The sequence below is a fragment of the Macaca fascicularis genome, chromosome 8, assembly GCF_037993035.2.
Source record: "Macaca fascicularis isolate 582-1 chromosome 8, T2T-MFA8v1.1".
Lineage (NCBI taxonomy): Eukaryota > Metazoa > Chordata > Mammalia > Primates > Cercopithecidae > Macaca > Macaca fascicularis.
Window position 1 is genome coordinate 39751965 of NC_088382.1, and position 23088 is coordinate 39775052.

General features: G+C 36.8%; 1 long non-coding RNA gene across 3 annotated transcripts in view; it reads right to left on the reverse strand.

Moving 5' to 3' along the window:
* Nucleotides 1–1083: 1083 nt before the first annotated feature.
* The window catches only part of LOC123575176 (uncharacterized), a 352692-nt gene continuing 330687 nt past the window's right edge, over nt 1084–23088 (reverse strand). For 2 of the 3 annotated variants that reach the window (XR_010577245.2, XR_010577244.2), the window contains exons 2-4: nt 10882–10968; nt 6080–6185; nt 1084–1963 (exon numbers count right to left, since the gene is read on the reverse strand). This is a non-coding gene — a long non-coding RNA (uncharacterized lncRNA). Of the gene's footprint in view, nt 1964–6079; nt 6186–8541; nt 8729–10881; nt 10969–23088 lie in introns of those variants that run through there. The other variant, XR_012416908.1, reaches the window with a different exon arrangement.

Sequence of the window (23088 nt, forward strand, 5' to 3'; positions counted from 1 at the left end):
GTGAGCATGACACAAACTAGAATTTTCCTTAAGTGTGTCTCAGCAGGAACAAAAACATTGTCCAAACAAAAAAATGGTCAAAAAGTCCTCTTGTCTGATTAAACTAGTAAATGTTGCTTCTGTACTAATTATGGATTTAGCTCTGTTTTATTTCTCCTACCTCTTAAATAAAATTCATTAAAATACTAATTTATAAAATTTCTCCTGTGTGCTAACCATGTGCCATCAGTATTTAAGTCTTGTTTAAATAGTATTTAAATCAGTATTTAAGCAAATCAGTATTTAAGTCTTCTCTCACATCTCAACATGACTAAGTCTTATATTAATATAAGTCCCTTCTAAGATCTCCTTTCGAGATGTCCTATGGCTTCCTGGTATACTGTCTTCCTTGTGACAATGAGCCAATAAACCCAATGTTCTTTGACTATTGGTGTGTCCCTGGTGATCTTTGACAGATGGGCATCAACACCATAATTGCTGATATATTTCAACTAATCTTATTAAGCAGCTTCTGTTTTTCCTGTTTTCTATATTTCTTTCCCTCTTTTATTGTCTTTTGGATTTCTTTTCTCCTTCTCATTCAATTTTCTCTTCATTTCTAGTCATTCTACATCAATTATTTAATGTTTTCCCTATTTTAATGTTCATATTTAACATACAGGTTGTTTTTATATTTATAGCCTCTTTTTCTCCCACGAAATACATATTGCTGTTATTATGCAATCCATATTTGTTAAGTTGTGTCTAAATATTTGTCATTACCTTTGCCCATCATTCAGTTATTCAGTATGACCTTCCGTCTGGGTTCATCTGTTTAAGGTATACCCTTTAAATTGTTTATACAAAATGTTTTTGGTAACAATATTTTCATATTTTTAAATCTATTATTTCATACTTACTCTTGAAAGATGTTTTACTTGGTAAAAAATTCAAGATTAACTTGCATCTCTCAACACATTGAAGATACTCTTCGACTGTTTTCCAGCATCCTTTCTTGTTAATAAAAATTCAGGCTAAGAATGAATTGCCAGTTATTTGTAGATGACTGGCTTTTCCTCTCTGGCTGTTTTTTAAGGCTATCTATTTTTCTTTGGTGTTCTACAGTTTCACTTTGATGTGTTAAGGTAAGAATTTCTTTTTATTCATCTTGTTTGGAATATACAGGGCTTCCTAGATCTAAGTGCTGGTGTCTTTCAACATATCTGGAAAATGTCAGTCCTTTTGTCTTTGAATATTTCTTCTTCTCCATTCTCTTTTCCTCCTGTAAACTATGATGAAGTGTATTTTAGATGTTCTAATGCTTTCTCTTAGTCTCTCACCCTCCTTCTATATTTGCAATCTATTGATTGTTGTCTGAATAACCACCTCAGATGTTTTTTATAGGACATTTTGTCTTCAGCTGCATCAAATCGGCTGTTTAAACTATCCACTTAGGTTTAAAATACAATTACATTTTCCAATTATAGCAGTTTTATTTTTTCACATCTGCTTGTTCTCAAATTTCAAGCTCCTTTGCTATTCAAGCTCCTTTTAAAGATATTAAATATAGTTATTTTGAATTTTGTGTCTAAAGCTAACATCTGAACTATTTGTCATACTGTCTCTACTCTCCCTTATTTCTGTTGGTTCCCATCATGCTGTCTTTTGCCCTGAGATGTTTTATGATTTTTGACTGCAAAATGTCCTTTTACTTGGAACTTTATCTGTGGAATTCTTTGAAGCCTGAATTAAACTTGAATTCCTTCAGAGAGGATTTGCATTTGCTTCTACCAAACATATAGTTACTACCAACCTGAGACCACTTTAAACTAAATTCTTCATTTTAAGTTTTTCAAACCACAATGGTAACATAAATTTAACTATAATCCTTCATGAGACCCAGCATATAAATATGAATTCTCAGGGCTTTTTATTTCTCCCGACATATATCCAGCATCAGAGTCCAAATAGCCAGTTGACCTTGCTGTGGGGAAAAGAAAGAGAGATCAGCCTGTTACTGTGTCTATATAGAAAGAAGTAGACATAAGAGACTCCATTTTGTTCTGTATTTGAGATGCTGTTAATCTGTGACCCTACCCCCAACCTTGTCCTTGTAAGAGACATGTGCTACGGTGACTCAAGGTTTAAAGGATTTTGGACTGTGCAGGATGTGTCTTTGTTAAACAAGTGCCTGAAGGCAGCTTGCTGGTTAAAAGTCATCACCATTCTCTTAATTTCAACTACCCAGGGACAGGTACACGGCCAAAGGTCACAGGGACCTCTGCCTAGGAAAGCTAGGTATTGTCCAAGGTTTCTCCCCATGTGATAGGCTGAAGTAATGCTAAGAGGTTTATGGAGATGTTTGCATATGCATCTCAAGGCACAGCATTTTCCTTTAAACTTATTCATGTCACAGAGGTTTTTGTTCATATGTCTTACTGCCGATTTCCTCCCTACAATGATCCTATTGTCCTGCCACTCCCTTATCTTTAAGATGGTAAAGATAATTATCAATAAATACTAAGGGAACTCAGAGACCAGGGCTGGCGTGGGTCCTCTGTAAGCTGAGCGCCGGTCCCCTGGGCCCCCGCTTTTCTTTCTCTATACTTTGTCTCTGTGTCTCATTTCTTTTCTCAAGTCTCTCGTTCCACCTAACGAGAAACACCCACAGGTGTGGAGGGGCAGGCCACCCCTTCACCTTGCTATAGCCTTCTGCATGGGAGGTTTATTTTTCTTTTATGCTTAATTTGACAGTAGAGCTCTTGGCTTTTCTAGTTTTATTCATGGATTTCCTATTGACTTCCTAACCCTCATTGAGACCAATGAAGTCATCAAAGGAAGCTTTACAATCTCTAGGGTTTTGATAGAAGCATTCGTATCAAAAGCCCACACTGTTACTGGTTTACCTCGTATAGAGGTATTCATAGAACCCATAAGGATTCTATGGTTTTCTTATTTTGTCCCAACTCAACAATATGTTGTAAATTTCATTTATCTGTAAGTTTCATTTTTTTTAAGGAGGCATTTTTCTCAGAAAATGTAATCTGTCATACTAAATGTTGCTAGATTTTGTCATTAGTTTAAGTCTCTAAACTTAAATTTCCTCATTTAGTCCTTAAGGGGATATGATATCATTTGATTGATATTACATCATAACATGCGTAAAATACTGCTACTCAGCATTAAGCTATAGTGAGGACTTGAGGGTAAGGAACAGGGGAAGCTTTACTGATGGGTACAGCATGGCATCTCCCAAACTACATTCTTTGGACGTTAGTGACTTTCACAATATTAATTGGTATTCTGCCAACAAATAAAAAATAAAAAATAAATAACGTGTCCTATTGACAAAACGTTGGGAAAATTCTGCATGTACTTTTACCCTCTTGGGGAAACATATGAATATTAACATAGGGAACACTCTGAGAAGCCTTATAATAAGAGCACCTGATGAAAAAGTTGTTAACCAAATATTTTTAACCACACCCTATCAAAGAACCTATTTTTTTAAAGAACACTGATGTCCAGAGATCACAGTTTGGGAAACAATGGTGTCAGGGAATATAGTTAATCCCTCTCCTCTTTGAGGATTCAAAATACAACTTTTCCACACAAAGAGGCATCTCGTGTGGAAAAGTAAAGGTAATAGGGGAAGGAGTGCTAGGGTATGTAGGGAAGTTCTGTGGAGCAAGGGAGGCATTACTGTGGTGTACTATCAAGAGTTTAGGCCAGGTGTGGTGGCTCACATCTTTAATCTCAGCACTTTGGGAGGCCAAGGGAGGAGAACCACTTGGGATCAGGAGTTTGAAACCAGCCTGGACAACATAGCAAGACCCTGTCTCTTCAAAAATTAGAAAAATTAGCCAGGAATAGTAATAATCACAATGCATGACTGCAGGTCTGCTAAGGTCTTCAATTTGGATTAATCCATATAAAGCCAATTTATCAGAAAATACTTGTGTTGTGTTATGTAAGACTATAAAAGCATGAGTTGAGGGAGGGCAGAAGGAATATAGCTGACAAGTGTCAACATCGCCTTCCATGCCATTACTTCTAGAAAGCGTTAAGTAAATCTTGAGAGTTTCTTTGAGTGTACATTGGATAGGAATCACTGAGAGGTAAAAGGATTAAGGAGAAGATGGAGAAATTAGAGGAAACAAAAAAGCCAGCCATGAAGAAATGCTCAGGGTTTGAGGCAGATCCCAAAAGTAGAAAGGTCATTACTGCTCATCCTCACAGCACTAAAAGGCTCTTCACAGTGGAATGGTTCATAGATCACAGAGGAAGAAAGACTGACACAGTAGCTATTATGCCAAATATCTGTAAGCAACTACTGGGTTAGAGACTGCACATATTCACGGTGACTGTTGTGGAACAAAAGCCAGGGAAGCCCAAAATAAGACCCTGTGTTCTAGAGTCTTTGAGAGTCAAGAAAATTTCAACCATGGAAATTGAGAATAGCGAATTTCTGGCTACACGAAAAAAAATTTTTTTTAATATTACTGCAGCTTTTTATAGCCTCACATGTTATTGTGGAGTATAATTTATCCACCCGAAAGCAGTTGTAAACAAATTTTGATCCAATCTGACAACAATTAGACAGGAGCCAGGAGACAATGCAATTATATCTTCAAGAGGCTAAGAACCCTATCAAATTGCATTTCTCCCTGCCCATGTTCTTTCTCCTTTCTTTTTTTGTGTTATCTGGAGCACATGTGACCTTCTAACATTTTGTACATTAACAATGTTTATCATTTGTCTTCTTCAACTAGAAGGTAACCTACAGTAGGGCAGGGATTTTTGTCTATTTTATCCATAAATTTATCCCCAAGGCCCAGAAGATTGGTCAATATATAGTAGGTGCTCAGTAAATACTGGATGAATAAATAAATCATTTCACAGCAACATAGGGAGCATTTAGCTTCATTTTAGTTTTAAGCAAAAGCCACAATATTTGCCCCATAAATCGACATAAATTTTATACCCTCAAGGGTATAAAAACTCAGACAAAACCGTCTTCTCATTTTTCTCCTTCACACTGTTAACACAGTGAATTTTCTGTAGTTGAGATTTTATGCAAAAGCAAAAAAGAAATGGCAAAAATCCCAACTCAAACAAGCAAATATAAGCAAATGAGCAAACTTTTATTTGCATCTACTGTGTGTCAAGCTAAATTGGACTCTGTGTATTATTTTAATTGAAAATAATCCCCTTGAGTACAAATGAGAAAGAAAAAATTGTAATCATTGGCCAACCTGTAAATTACTTTAAATAGTGTTTCTGGAGCCTTAATGCAGATGGCATATTCTGGTTGTTAATAGTCCCTTATTTCAGAGAAAATTACTCTTTGCCATTTGCTTAATTTGCCACACAGAAATATGGGCTTATTTGGATCTAATGCTCTTGAATAGAATGTGAACTTTGAACTTCTTCCAGTTATATCATCAATATTCCTTATGTGGCAAAGTGTCTTCTTAAGAAAGTACAGTTATTTTTCACAAACATTTTTTGCTCTGAAACATACAGTATATGCTCACACACACATCAATTTGGATAAAGTCTGTTTTCTACCTAATTTTATATTCCCAGGTAATTAAAATCCTACATGATTTCAGTTCACTATTGTTCTAAGACATCTGCTAAAAACAGCTATTTACAAAAAAAAAGTATTGAAATTCTGTTAATCGGTCCTACTTTTATAAAAAAATTTTAAGTACACGATTTTGAGTCATAGCATCTCTAAAACTCAAATATTTAAATGTTCTACATTATACGCTTTACTGAGTACTGGAGTAGGAATAGGAGGCAATAATTGTTCATGAAAAAATATATATAAATTAAGAAAGATTGACAATAAAATGATTACAAAATAACTTCCAAATGTCTGACAAGCTATAGCAGCCTTACAAAATTAAACAATTTTAAAGGTTTGTCTGCCAAGTTTGGTGGGTCTTGTCTATAATCCCAGCACTTAGGGATTGCTTGAGCCCAGGAGTTCAAGACCAGCCTGGGCAACATGATGAGACCCTGCCTCAGCAAAAAAAAAAAAAAATCTAAAATAAGATAAATATATATATTTTTAAAAACAAAACTTTCTTACCATCTGAGATTATTGTGTTCACCATATGATATGGTTTGATGGTGTTGCCACACAAATCTCATCTTGAATTGTAGCTTCCATAATTCCCACTTGTTGTAGGAGAGACCTGGTGGGAGATAATTGAATCATGGGGGTGGTTTCCCTCATACTGTTCTCATGGTAGTGAATAAGTTTCAAGAGATCTGATGGTTTTATAAGGGGTTTCCTTTTTGGCTTGGCTCTCATTATCTCTTGCCTGTTGTCATGTAAGACGTGCCTTTGCTTCTCCTTTCCCTTCCACCAAGACTGTGAGGCCTCCCCAGCCATATGGAACTGTGAGTCCATTAAACCTCTTTCCTTTATCAATTACCCAGTCTCAGGCATGTCTTTATTAGCAGTGTGAAAACAGATTGATACACCAGAGCTCTATAAAATAATATTGATGTCATGGAATAGCCAAATCCATATTTGCTATTTAATCTTTGGCTGCAAGGTCATAGTTAATTTATCAATAGATAGGAGTGATCTTAGAAGACAGAAAACAGGCCTCATTGAAAAGACCAAGGTGACAGAACGCAACATGTTTATTATGGCCTTATATACACACATTGTTTCTGAGGTTAGCTTTTTTCAGCTTGTGATCATTATTTCTCATTTTTGTCTTGATTCAAAGTTGAATGCCTTGTATTTATAACTCTGAAAAATCTCTTTGTACTCAATTCAATGAAGAAAAACAGAAAATGGAGGAGTGCTCCTCCTGTAGATGTAGACTGAGGAACTCAGTGTTTTGCTCAAGTGTTGCTTGAAGAAATTAATTCCAACTTACAGCTAACAAAATCAGCCACACTTAATATGAGAAATATGTATAAACACGCTTGACTGAGAGATTACCAAGTTCTGAGAGCTTAAATTTGATAGATTTCTTTGGAACAGAGAAATAATAATAAAATCAGTTTATCCTGAATAAAATAGATGAGAGTGATGGTGAACTGGAAGTATTAATTAAGGAGCTCTTATTGTGCAGTTTCCTTCTTTAAGAGTTAGGAAATTTACTAGATTCAATCATTTTTGAAATCCAGGTTCTGTTTTGTAATCAAATAAGGCACACTGTGTTGTTTTGTTAAAAGCAGTAGTGTTGGAATTGAGATAATCCATTTCAATATTTTGCCTGGTTCTCGCTGTAGCTAACATAGCATTTATGTAAGCAGATGTGTAGACAGAAAACAAATGGAAATCTTCAGAAAAAGAGCTTAAAACTCGATTTCTATTTTCTATCTTTTTACCTCTCACCAATGATCTTGACTCCAACCCTCTCTCAGAAGCACCACTGACTAATAACTAGACCCCTCCACAATTTTAGTTTCAATCATTTATTCTCTGACTGCTACCTCCTGTCTTTCCAGCTTACTGCCTTTCTTAACTCAACTCACAGTGGTTTCTAAAATTCTAACTGTTCTGCTCCATTGCTACCTTTTAGACACCATCTCCCTCTGCTGGGTTCCCACAGAAGTCACTCTGTTTCAACTCTGAAAGATGTCCTGAGTTCCTCAAACACCCCCATGCTCCCTCCATGAGACGTTTGTACTTGGAATTTTTCTTCCTGAATTACTCTTACTCAAGATATCCTCATGGCTCAGGAATTAGTGATCTATTACCCCAAATTAGCAGCTTAATACAACTCATATTTATTATCTGAGTTTCTGAAGGTCAAGAATCTGGGAGTAGCACAGACTCTAGGAAGCATGGATCAGTCTCAGGGTCTCTTGTGAGGTTGCCGGGAAGATATTGGCCAGAGTTGCAGTCTCAATACATGTGCCTCTGCTGCCAGATGTAGGCAGGAGGCTTCAGGAGCTCCCCAAATGACATGCTGCATTCTGTGAACAACTGAGTCCAGTCTGTGCTCAAGAGAGAGAAATTAAGCTCCACTTCTTTAAGGAAGGAGTATCAAGACATTTGTTGGCTTTTTAAACATTATTTATTGCTTCATTTATTTATTTACATACAGGGCCTTGCTCTGTCACCCAGGCTAGAGTGCAGTGGCCCAATCTAGCTCCAATCTAGCTTACTGTAGTCTTGAACTCCTTAGCTCAAGTGATCCATCTCAGCTATCGGAGTACCTGGGACTACAGGCACAAACCACCATGCCAGGTCTTCTAAAGCTTTGGGATTACACGCATGAGCCATTTTTCCCTGCCCTGCTGGCATGCTTTAAAAGTCATCTGAGCTCATCTCTCATGAACTCTGGGTCTCCACTCCAATGCCACCTTATCAGCGAAACTTTTTCTATTTGCTTTATATGAAATAAGAAGCCTTCCCTCTAAGCATTTTCTGGCTCCATTCACTTCAGTAATGCCTATCACCATCTAAAATACTATATGCTCATTTCTTTCTTTATTATATATCTCCCCACCCAACCCCTGGAATAAAAGCTCTAACAGGAGAGGAAATGTATGTATGTTGTTTACTGCTATATCCTCAGCACTTGGAACAGTGCCTGGCATATAACAGGGAAAATCAATAAATAACTGCTGAATGATTAAATGAATGAATAAATAATATAAGAATAAATGCTTATTTTAGTTATCCTGAAGGCAATGTAGACATCGAAAGATCCTGACCGGCTTATGGTTAAAGCTTCTCTTTGTGCTCATTCTTTGGTGCAGGAAACCCCTACAAGGACATGAAATTTGCCGTTGTGTTATACAGGAGTATATACCCTTATCAGATCAAGTCTTTCCTTTGGACCACAAATAGAGACTTTCAAGTCCTTCATACAAATAAGCCTCAAAGGGGAGTGAACAGCTCCTGCCCAAGGATTCGGGGTCCCTTGGTGACCTGACTTTTGGGCTTTCCATCAGCACGCTGACTAGACAATTGAAATCTGCTGACTTTTTTTCTTTTCATTTATTCTTTTGTTTCAAAGTGTTCCCTTAAATGAACCAATTTCTTGCCTGTTTATCCCTCATCAAACCCCTGACCTCATCTATCCCCCCGACTCAGTATCTCACCCGAGTAGCCTGCCATAGTGGTCTAATTCTTATCATCACTAACTCCCTGTGTGGTGCGTGGCATCTGAGAGACTTCTGAGCCTGACTTCTCCTACTCAGCCCTTCTTTGCTCTTTCCATGTCATGGCATGACACACAAATTCAATGCACAATAAGAATCCTGCATGTAAAATGCTTACAGGTTAACTATATCAATGTGAAATTATTATTTCAAAAAAAGGTCAGCAATGTAGAATAGCAAGTATTAAAAACACATGTGCTACGCTGAAATCTCAGCTGTCTCTCTAGCAAGTTGCTCAAATACTCTTAGATTAAGTCCTCCTCATGATTAGGGATTTGCACTGTCATGAATGTTCAAAACCATCGGGATGCTAATTGGCCAAAAAGTATCTCCAGTATACCTGAATATGTATGGGAAACAGTGATTGAGAGACTAGCCTAACCACAGGAACTGAGAATCAAAAGTGACAGGGTTTTCATTTTGCTGAATGAGCAGGCTTGACATTTGCTTAACATCAAGGTGCTCAACAGGTCCAATTTTAATTTCAGTATCCATATACCAAAAGGGAAAAATACACAAAATTTCGGGAATTCAAAGTTACTAATTGAAATTTTTATTTGTTTTTCCTTTTCTTCCTTATTACATTTGAGGAACTAACAATGAAAAAGAATTTTTTCATTGTTTTCATTTTTTACAAGGAGTCTGTCAGTGCAAAGGGTGAAAGTCTCCAAATTTAAGAAGTCAATTTCTTAAAAACAAAACAAAACAAAACTAAACAACAAAAAAAACTACTTTCTGCTGATTTTCTATCCACTTTTTCTTGTGATAAATAAAACAATACAAATAATAGCTATATATCTAAATATGAATCTCCAGTTAATGTCCCTGAGCTGGGATTTTACAGAAGCCTCATTTAGCCACCTTCTTTTCCTCTTTTTTCCACTCCTCCCAGGGAGTTGGACATATGGTAAGTTGGAGAGAATGCAGCACAAATTAAGACAGAAGCAGAGTATATGTGAGCTATGGTGGGACTGCAAGGTCTTTACGCCACAAATTTCCCCTCCACTCATCTGTGAACTCATCTGTTCTCCAAAACAGCTAACACAGGTCCTGAATACATGAAAAAATTAATGTGCAGTATACAACATGTAGAACTGACTTGCTTAGAGGGAACTGATCCTAACAACCAACATCTCTAATAAAGTGCTAGTAAGACTATTTCCAGACCTCCATGGGTACGATAGTAGAACAAAGCAGTCAAAAGGGAATATTCTAGTTATTGGCCAACCTTGAATTTTCGCTTATGATTGCAAATAACAAAAAGGAAATAAGGGTAGTAAATACCATGAAGATCTATCTTAAGTGTAACTATACTGGTGAAACCAACAGTAGTATCACTACATTTAATTTCTTATACGTTTACATTGACCATTTCAGAATATTATATACTTTATTATTATCTGTACCACATAATTCAGCAGAACCTTATTATATCTCTCTCCTACATGAAGGCTTTAGAAATATTGTTTCTCTTCATACCCCAAATATGTTTTCCTTCAGTTTTTCCTACTCTTCTTCATATGGCTTGGTTTTAGCCTCATGCATGACATCTGAATAAATGCCAGTTGAACATGCCTGAATTAGTTTCCTATTGCTGCTCTATAAATTACCACAAACTTAGTGGTGTAAAACAACAGCAGTTTACTGTCTTAAATTTCCATAGTCCAGAAATCTGAAATGGGTCTCAGTGGGCTATCAAGATGCAGCGGGCATAAGTTCTTTTTGGAGGCTTTAAGGGAGAAGATATTTCCTTACCTTGCCAACTGCTAGAGGCCACTACATTCCTTCAATCAGGGCATTCTTCTTCCATTTTCAAAGCCAGCAATAGGTGTTTAAATTTTTCTGGAAAGAAAAAAAAAAGTTATCAGTTAGTTTGAAATCCACCCTTCCTATCCTGGAGACTCCTGAGGAAAGTGAAAACAAGAAACAGAGGGGAATAACTTGGTCAAATTTTATTAACATGTTAATTTGACTTGTTGCTAGTATCTACTTAAGAAATACCTTTATCCGTGGCATGTCTTTAACAGGATATAACTGGTCTACTAGGATTGTTTATGGTAAATAAGCCTGTAATCTATGAATGTATGGGGAATGACACTCTAGAAAACATCAATTCTATAGTTTTCTGAGACCAAAGTGGAAAGCTTGCGTGTCTGAAACAGCTACCTTTGTGTAAGTGGTGTTCCACACACATCACTAGGGGCCTCATGTGTTTTATCTGGATGAGGAATTTTTTGGATCTTGCCAAAAATAAGGTGCATCCAAATGCGGCATAGGAAGACCAGTGAGCTGGTGTGGGAGTCACAGACATGTCTTTGCTTTGCCTGTATCTCTTGATTACCTGTACCCTGGGAATTAGTAAAGTTTGATATTGGGTAAAAATCTACGATTCTTTTCAGTCTGACTATAGGACCATTGTGTTACCTCAAATATTTGGGCCAAAAGACGAATGTCCAAAAATGAAATTTCAGATATTGTTAATTCCTTCTCAGGACCAGGGAAACTGTGTTCTGTAATTAACTCATTTTTTCCTATGTACATAAAACTTGGTTTTAGTCAATAACAAGACTAACAAATGGTTGTGGGAATTACTGAACATTACTAGCTGTTCCACCATGAGAAGTAAATAAAAGAAAATAAAAGGGGGAAAAAGGTAAAGGAAACAATTAGAATAATAAAAGGAAAAAGGAAAAGAATAAAAAGATAGGGGAAGAAAAGAATACAAAGAGTTGCCTATTCTGGGAAATTGTAGAGCTTTCTCAGGAATTGCCTCATATTCTGCTGGACTCTGGCTCATGTGTAGCACACAGCTGAGTTAGAGCAGAGGTGCCCAATGACAACTCGCCTAGTTTCCCCTGGGCCCTCAAGTTGAAGAAAGTTTAACTTAAGGAAAATAGGTTGCTTAAGGAGAGCATATGAAACTATTCCGAATGTAGGAAAATTAACTGCCTTGAACTAATGTGAATCATAGCAATTAACAGAGATGAAGATATATAATGTACTTAGTACTGGTCATCAAATTTATAGAGGGTTAAAATTTATAGAGGTTTATACCTCTAAAGATGGACCTGAGAAAAATGACCAGAAAGATTCAATTCTATATCAAATCAAGACATGATGAATTATTTTAGAGATAAATCAGAGGCAAAATATACAAATGGCTTTCATTCAGAAGAAACCTTGTCCTGTGAATACAATTATAACATAATGTCAAAAAATGCAGGACCACAGATTCTCTTCAAATGGGGGAAAAATATTTAGACATATATGTGTGTATGTGTGTGTATATGTATATATATATATATAAACTTACAAGATTTGGATGCGATATCTTGGAGGGGTGATTTCTTTGGCATTTGATGACTCTGAGGAGGAATGTAGATTAGGTAACAGAAGAGTGTTTGAAAATAACACACATTGTTTACTTCTAATTAGAATATCTATTATTGAATTGCACAATAATGGGTAATACTGTATGGTTTCTGATGACTCTCATTTAACTCAGCATAATAACATCTGACCCTCTTACCACAGTCGACATCGCTCTCCAAGGTCTGGCTCTTCACTATATTTTAACATCATTATCTGCCACACAATCTCGCTTTCTTTGTTCTAGTCACATAGAAATTTTTGTAGTTTCTTGAATATGTCTGTTTTTTCACTTTCTGTTCTATTTTCCTATGGTTTCCCTTCAGCTATCTATATCCATATAGATCACTTCCTCCCTTCGGTGATGTCTCTGCTCAAATGTCCCTTCACCAGAACGACTTCTATGATCACGGTGTCTAAAATATTGCTCCCTCATTCTCGTTTTTATTCTTCTTTACACATTTTTATGAAAGCTAATGTTGCTAATTGAATTTTTTCTTGTTTTTCTGTTTTCTTACTATATTTGAGGAATTAACAATAAAATAGGAATAATTTTACTTTTGCAAAGAGGCTGTCAACACAAAGGGTGAAAGCGTCTCCAAATGTAAGAAGTGCATTTCTTAGAAACAAAGAAAATCAATTTTCCCTGATTTTTAACCTACTTTGCTTGTGTTATATGCAATAATACAACTAATTATTTACATTATATTTATTTACTTATTGTCTATCTCCCCCAACTAGAATGTAAGCTGCATAACAGCAGTGACGAGGATTTCATTACTACTAAATCTCCAGAGCTTCGAATAACCTGATACATACTACCAGATCAATAAACCTACCCAATCATGTTTGGTACTTTCAAAAAGACATCTAAGAATAGTTTGGTAATTCTAATATTTTTTGACATTAAAGAGTAAGTACATGTATGTGTTTGTGTGTGTGTGTGTGTGTATGTATGTGTATGTGTGTATGTGCATTGCAAATTTACATGTTTAAAGCTCCAGCATCCTGTTCACATTTGGCTAATTTGACCACCAGGGTTACACATATAGGACATGGCTAGGGACAGAGGGAACTGAACACAGTAGCACAGACATCATTGTTTCCCTTCTGAAACTCATATTCTGGGATATCTCAATGATTAGACTAAACACATTTGAAAGACCCATTATATACAACATTGAAAATCTCCGCTCACAGGGCAGCCATCTTGTTTCTAGTATGTCCTTTCACTACTTAGAAAATAATGAGATGACCTGCTACTACAAGTTTCCATTTTATATACAGGGAAATATAGGTTAAGTGGATTGCTCAGCTTCAAACAGCAGGGTAAACCACAGCTTGGTCACCACACTCCATTCCCCACCGCCACCTCTTTTTTTTTTTTTTTTTTTTTTTTTTTTTTTTTTTTGTCAATTTTTCATGTACACGTCTGCACTCAAAATTCAGGAAATTGAATATAGTTTAGAACATTTCCATATGAATGCCTCCCTTTCCATTGCTTGTATTCTCAAACCGGATGCTTCATAATCCACAAGCCTTGGAAATCACAAGCTTCAGAACAAGCTGTTATCACTCTGATAGCAGCTGGTGAGTCAGTGTGCCAGTCCCCTCTGAGGAGAAGTGCTTGTCAAGACAGTTCAGAGAACACAAAGGCTGTAGGAGCTCACTCCAGAAATAGAGGAGGAGTTCCCAGGACTCTGTCAAAGGACAACTCACTTTCAAGAAATACAACTGAAAATCAAGACAGTGGAATCACAAATTGAATACAGTATATTAAAGCTGAAAGTGGCTTAGAGTCTATGTGGTCTCATCTATTCATTTCACAGATGAAGAATGGATGCCCCAGAGTAAAAATAATTTGCCCAAATTAAGAGGCAGATTTGTCTCTTAGATACAGTCCTCAACACCTATTTTCCCACTTTGATCACAATTAAAAGTCACCAGAAAAATGCAAAGAGGAAATAAAACTGTCTTTGTTTACAGATGACATGATTGTCTATGTAGAAAATCCAAAAGAACAGACAAGAAACTCCTACAATTAATAAGCAGTTATAGAAAGAGTATAGAATACAAGGTTAATATACAAACGTCAGTTGCATTTCCCTATACCAGTAATGAACAAAAGAATTTTGAAATTAAAACATGGCATTTTTATATAAGCACACCCCAAAATGAAATACTTCAACACTGTTTTATTCCATTTTTTGTTGCTTAAACAGAATACCTGAAACTGGGAAATTTATAAAATGAAATTTAATTTTCACAGTTCTGGAGACTGGGAAATCCATTGACAAGGGGGCACATCTGGTGAGGGCCTTTTTGCTGGTGGGGACTCTCTGCAGAGTACTGAGGTGGGCATTCCACAGTGAGGAGAATGAGTGTGCTAGCTGACGTCTCTCTTCTTATGCAGCCACCAGTCCCTCTCCCGTGACAGCTTATGATTCCATTAACTCACTAATCCACTTATGAGGGCAGAGACCTCATCACTCAATCATCTCTTAAAGTCACCACCTTTCAATACTGCAACATTGGAGATTAAGTTTCAACATGAATTTCATAAGAGACAAACACTCAAAGGGTATAAATCTAACAAAATATGTACAACATCTTGTTGTGAGTGAAACTACGAAGCTGTGGTGAAAGAAACTGAAGAATTAAATAGATATTTCATGTTCATTGATAGGAAGACTCAATATTGCTAAGACGTCAAGTCTTCCCAATTTGCTCTAGAGAGTCAACACAGTCCTAATTAAAGTCCCAGCAAATTATTTTGTAATTATTTACATACTGATTACGAAGTTTGTATGGAGATGCAAAAGATCCAGAATAGCCAACATAATATTGAAGGAGAAGAACAAAGTTAGAAGACTAACACTATTCAAGTTTAAGAATTATTATAAAAACATAGTAATCGGCCGGGCGCGGTGGCTCAAGCCTGTAATTCCAGCACTTTGGGAGGCCGAGACGGGCAGATCACGAGGTCAGGAGATAGAGACCATCCTGGCTAACATGGTGAAACCCCGTCTCTACTAAAAAATACAAAAAACTAGCCGGGCGATGTGGTGGGCGCCTGTAGTCCCAGCTACTCGGGAGGCTGAGGCAGGAGAATGGCGTGAACCCGGGAGGTGGAGTTTGCAGTGAGCTGAGATCCAGCCACTGCACTCCAGCCTGGGCGACAGAGCGAGACTCCGTCTCAAAAAAAAAAAAAAACAAAAACAAAACAAACAAACAAAAAAAAGACATAGTAATCAAGACAGCATGCTATTGGCAAGAGAACAGACAAAAAGATCAATAGAAGAGAATACAGATCCCAACACAGACTCACATAAATAGAGTCAAGTAATCTTTGAGAAAGGAACAAAGGCAATACAATGGAGAAAAGATAGTCACTTCAGCAAATGGTGCTAGAACAACTAGACATCTACATGCAAAAAATAAAAATAGAATCTAGACACAGACTTTACACTCTTCACAAATAACTCAAATGGCATCATAGGTCTAAATGTGAAACAAACTATAAACTTCTGGAAGATAACAAAAGACAAAACCTAATTGACTTGGGTATGATGATGACTTTTTAGATACAACACCAAAGGTATAATTCATTTTTAAAAAAGGATTGAAAAGCTAGACTTTATTGAAAATAAAACCTTCTGTTCTATGAAAGATACTGTTAAAAGATTAGAAGAGAAGCCAAAAGACTAGAAGAAAATATTCACAAAAGATATATGTGATAAAAGACTGTTATTCAAAATACTCCAAAACCTATTAAAATTCAACAAGAAGAAAAGAAGAACTCAATTTAAGAATCTGCAAAAGCTATTCATTATGGGAAAGGCATGGAATCAACCTAGGTGCTCATCAGTGTAGAATGGATAAAGAAAATGTGCTACATATACACTGTGGAATACCATGCAGCCATGTGAAAGAATGAAATCATGTCCTTTGCAGCAACATGGAGGCAGCTGGAGGCCATTATCCTAAGTGAATTAACACAGAAACAGAACACAAAATACTGCATGTTCTCATGCACAAGTGGGAGCTAAACATTGGATACACGTGAATGTAAAGATGGGAACGATAGACACCGGAGACTATAAGAGCAGGGAAGGGGGAGTGCGAGAAGGCTTGAAAAATGACCTGTTGGGTACTGTGTTCACTGTTTAGGTGATAGGATAAACAGAAGCTCAGCATCATGCAATATATCTATGTAACAAACCTGCACATGTACCCCCGAATCTAAAATTTAAAAATTAAAAAAAAATATGCAAAAGACCTGAATAGACACCTCACCAAAGAAGATGTACAAAGGGAAAAGAAGCATATGAAAAGATGTTCAGCATCATGTCACTAGAAAATTCCAAATTAAAACTGCACACCTATTAGAATGGCTAAAATCAAAAACACTGATGATTCCAAATGCTGACAAGGATGTGGAGCAACAGGAACTCTCATTCATTGCTGGTGGAAGTGCAAAATGTTGCAGTCAGTTTGGAAGATAGTTTGGTACTTTCTTACATAAGTAAACATACTCTTATGCTTCTTCTTTCATTGTCTCAGGTGTGGAGTGCTTCTCTCAATTACATGTGCCAGCCTTGGTATGTTCTCATTGCTGTACCACACTGCCTGAGACATCCAAGACCACGTCTTCCTTTGGGGGCACATTGGACCTTTGTCATTGGCACTGGCAGTGAAGCTTTTACTGCACCAGGTCTAAGGCAATTCTTCCAAAAAAGTCACAAATAGTGAAATAATTGATTTATTCTTCTAGAGTTTAAGCAAATGTAAAAAAAAAAAAAAGTTAAATCAGTTATGTATTTTCAGATTTTGGATCAGTGAGACTTCGTTAAAACACTTTGAGGCTATAAAGCAAGTAATTTTTGTTTCCAGAAAAGTTAGTTTCCTTTGGCTGAGTAAGAGTAACCGTATGAGGATAAAATGGGATAAGTATATAAATCATATGGCAGAGTTAACAACTGTATTTGACTAAAAGTGGTACATTTATTCTCTTTTGAAAATTATTATTTAAACCTTTTTCTAAATGTACAAGCAGTCTAGAGGTAAGTAATTTTTTGTCTGTAGAAGAAATTCAGCATTGCCAGAACCATCTACCTTCACTTAGTCAGCTATCCTTAGGTTTTACTTGTTGCTACATCATCGTGAGATCGCTAATCTACTTTTAAAATCCTATTCACCCTTCCTAGAGAAATGGAGAGGGAGGGAGGAGGGCGAGAAGGAGGAAGGAGGGAAGGGAGGCAGGGAGGGAAGGAAGGAAGGAAGGAAGGATGGAGGGAGTGAGAGAGGGAGGGAAGAAGGGAGAGAAGGAAGAAAAGCAGCAAAGAAGGATGGGAAAGAAAGAAGGAAGGCAGGCAAAGAGACAGGGAGAGTGAAAAGGGAGTTCATGCCAACTGAGTTAGTACCCTGTAAAGAGTTTCAGTAGCAGTACCTCTCAATGACTTCCATGTACATCTCACAGGTCATGATCTGGTCACCTGAGCACTTCTTGTTTCAAGGGAGACTAGCTTTTTGTTTATATGCATGCTGACTTTTTCATTGTTTGTAAGCTGACACATTGCCATCGTAAATAAGAGGTGGGCAGATCCCGAGGTCAGGAGATCGAGATCATCCTGGCTAACATGGTAAAACCCCATCTCTACTAAAAATACAAAATATTAGCCAGGCGTGGTGGCGGCCGCCTGTAGTCCCAGCTACTTAGGAGGCTGAGGCAGGAAAATGGTGTGAACGCGGAAACCGGAGCTTGCAGCGAGCCGAGATCGCGCCACTGCAGCCTGGGCAACAGAGTAAGACTCTGTCTCAAAAAAAAAAAAAAAAAAAAATATATATATATATATATATATTAGTAGGGAACAAGAGGAAAACAGATATCAGTAGTACTGCTAGCATTAGTTGTTTCTGCCACAGGAACAAGGTATCCCAAATTCTCAAAAGAAAAAGTCTGGTTTCTATGGTATAGTAGAAAAAAAGAAAATGCAAAGGAGGGGGAGGTTTCTCCTCTTTTTTTTTTTTTTTTAAGATAAATATTCCAGGCATTATGTGTATTTGTGAATCACTCTAATTTCAGCTTTAGTATTCAGTTGAGTGGCAGGACAATCTATGTTTCTCTTGATTCTCTTCCCCAATAAAACATCTGGCTACATACTAGAATTTTCATTAAAGGATCACAGGGAGCTTCAACATAATTCATTTCTAAATCTTTTTCTGGCAAGTCCTTGTATAAAACAATCTTCCCTTTAATATGAATCTGATAATCTTTTCCTGGCATGAGAATTACTTTCAACTGTTATAATGAAGATTTGTTTTCGAATAAAGGGACCTTTTGCCAACAAGATGAGAGAGAATATGGGGGAGGATGGATGTTATATTGTTATAGGATGACATATTATTATTTTCAAAGCTCTGAGGAAAGAGACTCAACCTTGTCAGCCTTGATTTATGTTTGTTCATTCTGTGATTCAATAGGAAGGGCAGGTGAGCTTTACTAAAATGTTTTGTTATATATTTTTCTACTGAGTGCATTGAAAGGCCTCTCACACACCTTGTCTCACTTTCCCTCATTAGTGCTGTGAAGAGTTGAGCTTTCAGTGAGTGGAGGTTGTATATCATTATGACCAGAAAGCCATTCACACACCTATGTGTATGTACCTGAACTCAAAATGACTTCAAATAAGCACAGGGGTCCTTGTGATCAGATTACTAATGGAAAGATTAGGATATATACTTAGAAAAGTTTTAAAACTCATTTATAGGGGACCAGGCATGGTGGCTTATGCTTGTAATCCCAGCATTTTGGGAGGCCAAGGCAGGTGGATCACTTGGGGTCAGCACTTGGAGACCAGCCTGGCCAACACGGGGAAACCCCATCTCTACTAAAAATACAAAAATTAGCTGGGTGTGGTGGAGCAAACCTGTAATCCCAGCTACTAGAGAGGCTGAGGCTGAAGAATCGCTTGAACCTGGGAGGCTGAGGTTGCAGTGAGCCGAGATCATGCCACGGCACTCCAGCCTGGGTGGCAGAGTGAGACTCCGTCTCAAAAACAAACAAACAAAGAAAAAAATACAAAAACTCATTTACAGGGCAGCTACATTTTGAGCAAAATTTCAAAATATTTTACTACTTATAAAGATTTTCCTAAAAATACATAAATAATAAAATCTCCTACTTAAAAGCAAATACAGAGACATATCCATATCCTACCTGAGAATACAAAAGTAACACCTGAAGTATACCTAGATTACTTCAGTGCAAAGTTGTTTTCTTTTTAATCTGCTTCATGATTTATAGTTATATGGTAACTCATTATGTCATCAGATTTATTAATTTCACCCTGTATGATGCTTAGGTTGCATGTCCTGATTATGAATATCCTACTTCCTTGAACATTGTCAAGCACATGACCCATGTTTATGAAACTAACTTTTATATAATGAATAACTTACATATCTAGCTTTATTTTATCTTATTGCTAAACTACTGTTTCAATGCTATTTTTAAACAATTTTATCCTGTTTTCCTATATTTTATAATATAATTGTTATCATACATTATCTTCCTATATGGATTGGAGGCCATTTATGGACTTCTGATAATTAAATGTCTTTTCCTTTCTGCTTCATAATTTTTACGTCATGTTTACATTGAGGGTGTGGCACTTTTTTTTTTTTTTTTTTGAGATGGAGTCTCACTTTGTCACCTAGGCTAGAGTGCAGTGGCACAATCTCAGCTCACTGCAACTTCCACCTCCTGGGTTCAAGCAATTCTCCTCCCTCAGCCTCCCAAGTAGCTGGGATTACAGGCATCCACCACCATGCCGGGCTAATTGTTTTTGTATTTTTGTTAGAGACAGGATTTCAGTATGCTGGCCAGGCTGTTTTCAAACTCCCGACCTCAAATGATCCGCCCATCTCAGCCTCCCAAAGTGCTGCAATTACAGGCATGAGCCACTGCACCTGGCCACACATTTTTATTATATTCATCTCTAAGTAGTTTAAAAAGATATACTATTTCAAGCATTTTCAAGAATTCAGGAGTGGAGCTGTTTAGGCCTGAAGTTTTCCATGTGGGAGACTGCAGTGTTTTTCATAGAATTCAGATATTTTTGATGTTCTTTGTTATTTTATAGCATTTGTTAAATTTTCATTTTGTAGGGATTTTTCCAATGTATCTAAATTTTCAAATTAATCTTGGTATTCGTAACATTACTTCCATTGGTGGCATAATGGCTGTATTGTTTAAGCTCATTCTGTATTTTCTATATATTTTTTCTACTTGCTTCAGTCTGGTTATTTTATATTGGCCTACGTTTCACTCTACTTTTTTTTCCAATATGCATTTTTAAAATTTCAACTATCACATGTCAGTTTTAAAAAACTCCAGTTTGAGGCCAGGCGTGGTGGCTCATGCCTATAATCCCAACACTTTGGGAAGCCGAGGCAGGTGGATCGTTTGAGCTCAGGCGTTTGAGACCGGTCTGGGCAACATGGCAAAACCCCATCTCTACCCAAAATACAAAAATTAGCCGGGTGTGGTGGTGCATGCTTGTGGTCCCAGCTACTCAGGAGGCTGAGGTGGGAGAATCGATTGAGCCTAGGAGGTCAAGGCTACAGTGAGCTGTCATCACACCACGGCACTCCAGCCTGGGTGGCAGAGTGAGACCCTGTCTCAAAAAATAAAATAAAATAAAATAAAAATAGAATACTCCTGTTTTTTGTGAAAGCACTGTCATGTAAATTATTTTATTAAATATATATATGAGTTGTTTTAAAATCCATGTTTGATAAATACAATATAGAAATCACTTGTGGGCTTGCTCCTATTGTCTATTTTTTCAGTTGTGGCATGTTATTTACATATTATATATATGTAATGTTATTTAGATTTTTTGTAATATGTCAATGTTTTCTCTAAGTTTTACAAAATGTTTGTGTTTTTACATCATAGCTTACCTTCAAACAATATCACGCTTCTTCATATAAAATGTTAAATAATATACGTCTACTATCCTCTGTACTATTGTCAAAAATTTTACATCTATATATGTTAAATATCCTATAATACTTTACTAATATTTTTTATTTTAGACAGCTAATTACCTTTTAGTGAAATTTTTAAATGAAAGCAAAAATTATATTGCATATTCTCTCTCAAAATTACCACTTTTGGCCTTCATTAATATGGGTAAATCAGTGGTTAACATGGTGAGGCATGGGATTTTGACTCCCAGGTGATTTAGGAATATCTGTAGATACTTTTAGTAGTTGCAGCTAGGCTAGGGTGGGGGAGCGACTGCCACTGGCATCTAGTGGGTAGAGGCCAGAAATGGTGATAGCACCCCGTAGTGAACGTGACAGCCTCCTCCACAAAGAATTATTTGTTTCTCTCCACTCTCTATGCTCTGGTATTTGTGCCAACAGTCCCGAGTTTGAGAAACTCCGGTATAAATTCAAGTTTCTACACTATATATAGAAGGTCTATAGTGTAGGCCAACTGGCATGGAATAACTTCAGCTCTCATTGTCTATAAAACCATCATTCTCAGCAAACTATCGCAAGAACAGAAAACCAAATACCGCATGTTCTCACTCATAGGTGGAAATTGAACAATGAGATAACTTGGACACAAGAAGGGGATCATCACACACCGGGTCCTGTTGTGGGGAGGGAGTGGGGAGGGATAGCATTAGGAGATATACCTTATGTAAACGACAAGTTAATGGGTGCAGCACACCAACATGGCACATGTATATATATGTAACAAACCTGCACGTTGTGCACATGTACCCTAGAACTTAAAGTATAATAATAATAAGAGGAAAAACATGTATTTCTAGTCCCATAATGTGCCAGAAACAAACAAACAAAAAAAGTCTTCATTTCACCTTCATTTTTAAAATACACTTTCACTAGGTATAGAGTTCTGTATTGAGAGTATTTAATTTCAGCACTTTAAAGAAATCATCCATTGTTTTCTGGTTTGCATAGCTTCTGTCGACTCATCCGTCATTATTCCACTGTGGGTAACATAGGCTTTTTCTCTGGCTGATTTTAACATTTTCTGCTTATCTCTTAGTTTCAGTAATTTGATTATGGTTTCTTTTGAAGTGATCGTGTTCATCCTGGTTGGAATATACTGGAATTTTTGAATCTGTATAGATATTAACAACTTAAAAAAATCTTAACCATTATTTCTTCCAATTTTTTTTCTGTTCCCTTCACTTCTGGGACTCCAACTCCCCATGTGTTTGACTGCATTCTGTGCTCCTAGTGTTCACTGAGACTCTGCTCATTTATCTATTTTGCCTTTGTGCTTCATATTGGATAGCTATTGCCATACCTTCAATTTCACTGATATTTTTTCGGCAGTGTCTAATATCCTTTAATTATGTTCATTATGTTAATTTTTTCCCTATATTGAATTTTATTCTCTAGGAGTTCCATTTGTGCCTTATTGCATCTTCCATATCTCCTCTAATTATTTTTGTTTTATTTTAAACCCTTGAGTATATTTATAATGACTGTTTTAAAGTTCTTGTCTGCTCTTGCGGCCATGAGACTGCCTCAGAAACCTACATG